The sequence below is a fragment of the Asparagus officinalis genome, chromosome 5 (assembly GCF_001876935.1).
Source record: "Asparagus officinalis chromosome 5, Aspof.V1, whole genome shotgun sequence".
Lineage (NCBI taxonomy): Eukaryota > Viridiplantae > Streptophyta > Magnoliopsida > Asparagales > Asparagaceae > Asparagus > Asparagus officinalis.
This window is the reverse complement of record NC_033798.1, coordinates 55,676,912-55,679,520: the sequence shown is the minus strand read 5'-3', so window position 1 is coordinate 55,679,520 and position 2,609 is coordinate 55,676,912.

Below are 2,609 nucleotides of genomic sequence, written 5' to 3'. Positions count from 1 at the left end.
TACTTATAAAGTTCACATCTCTAACGGGTTTCACGTCAGCGATGTTTACAGCCCGTTAGCAATGTTTTCATCGCTGACGGGAGCGAAGAAACGCTGACGGGAACATCGCCGACGGGAGTTCCCGTCTGCGATATAAACAACGCTGATGGGAATTTCCCATCAGCGATGTTGCCGTCAGGGAAACTACTATTTCCCCTAGTGCGAGATTCTACTATAACACAAAGAGTCGAACGCTATATCGTTGAGGATACGATGGTTTTCTATTACGTTACCTATCAAGTAAAGAAGCGAAAGAGGTCATTAGGGAGATGCACGAAGGAGTTTGTGGTGCACATCAACCTGGTCCTAAACTTTATGATCGTATCAGAAGGATGGGATAGTTTTGGCTAACCATGATCAAAGACGCAGTCACGTACGCTCGAAAGTGTCATGCGTGTCAGGTACACGCGAATTATATGCATCAACCCCCAGAGCATATACACATTCGGCTACATCATGGCCTTTCGAGACTTGGGAAATGGATATTGTCGGTCCTGTTTTTTCCCCGTCGGTCAAAGGCGACCGATTCATCCTGACAATTACCGATTACTTCTCTAAATAGGCTGAAGCGATTCCGCTCAGAGAAGTTAAGACGAGCAACGTTGTGGCCTTCATTAAACACCATATTATCTATCGATATGGTGTCCCGAGGTGAATCATACATGATAACGATCCTCAGTTTGTCAGTAATGTTTTCATCAAATTCTGCGAGAAGTTCAAAATTTAAGACGTCTCATCGACAACTTACAACCCTACAGCAAACGGATTGGCTGAAACCTTCAACACAACTATCATAAAACTTTTGTTAAAAATTGTGAAGACTAACAAATGAGATTGGGATGATAAGCTCGGCGAAGCTCTATGGGCTTATCGTACCATAGTTCACATGCCTACTGGAGCAACCCCGTATTCTCTAGTGTACTGGTGTGAAACAGTTCTTCCATTGGAGATCCAAATTCCATCTCTTCGGATCGCTTTCGCAACAGAGATGATGACTGAAGAACAATATAAGAAACGTCTCGAAGAACTCGAGATGCTTGATGAAAAGTGCTTGGAAGCCCAACAGCACATTGAATTCTATTAATCCAGAATTTCTCGAGCTTTTGACAAGAAGGTTCGACAACAGAGCTTTAGAGAAGGGGACTTGGTCTTAGCTATCCAACGACCAATGATCCTCAATTCCAAGATGAAAGGTAAGTTTGAACCCAAATGGGAAGGACCATTTGTGGTAAAGATAGTCTATTTGAACGGCGTATATCGCCTTATCACCAAGGAAGGCGTCCGGCTCATGATGCCGATAAATGAGAAGTTCTTGAAAAAATACTACCCTTAGTATATTCAAGATAACCCATGTATTGGGAAGTTCCCGGAAGAATACTACGTGTAGTATTTTTAGGGATAACCCAGTTACTACAAAAAATGATAAATAAGAGATCCATACTTGGACTCCAAATGTTTTCAAAGTTGGAACATATCTTGTTATTGACATCGAATTCACCGACTCTCTTGAATTCTTTTGTTGAGACGAGATTCGACCATTTTGACAGATCAATCTTCTCCACAAAATCCCCTACTGATCAAATCAATTGATGATGAGTCCACCAAAACTTCTATCCACCAATCTTTAATGTTTTTTAAACTTGACATGTTAAGTCGTGATCACTTAACATCAAAATCTTCTGTCGAGTAGCTAGTACAAATCGGCGGTTTTCACTGCTATCGGTATTACACTCCCACTTCTTTCTTGGTCAAACCTATAAAAGTTAGGGCCAAAGACAAAATCCCCTCTCGATCCTTTCTATGAATGAGAGGTCCACTTTCAATTTGAGTAATCAAACCTATAAAAGTTAGGATTACCTCCAACCCCACTTGGTCAAACCTGTAGATAGTTAGGACCGAAATCGGATTCCCACTTTCGATAAGCGAGAGACTTCCATCTTTTTTTTATTTCAGCCAAACCTATAAAAGTTAGGGTTGAAATCAAAACTTCACCTCAAAAAATAAGGGATTATTTTCTTGGGTTAAGCAACCAATCCTATAAAAGTTAAGGTTGTTTGAATCTTTTTGATTCTCGGAGTGGAGATCCCACTCCTAGTTTCACCTTTCCGGATTCTGGGGGTGGAGATCCCACCTCGAGTTTCTTTTGTAACTGGAGATAGAATATAAAATTCTTCCTCTTTAGTTTTGGAAGATAGAATATAAAATTCTTCCTCTCCTATTTTTGGGTTCGTCTTTACCCTAAACAAGACCTGGGGATAGAATATAAAATTTTTCCTCTCCAGCATCAGGTTTGTCTTTTACCCTAAGAAAAGACACAATTCCTGACTTCAAATCCATGCACTTCATACACGGGGGATTTTATCATGATCCCTAATTAGAGATAAGCCTATATCTAACACACGTGGCCGCTTTAGTCTTTCACCGATTGAAAAAGACATCAGAATCCAAGTCTGGAGACTTTTATCCCGAAGCCTAAGTAGGGATAAGTTAACGCTTAACACCCGTTATCGGGTAGCCTATTCTCGTGAGAAGGACGAAGTCTACGTATTTAATATCGTAGCACTAAAAGA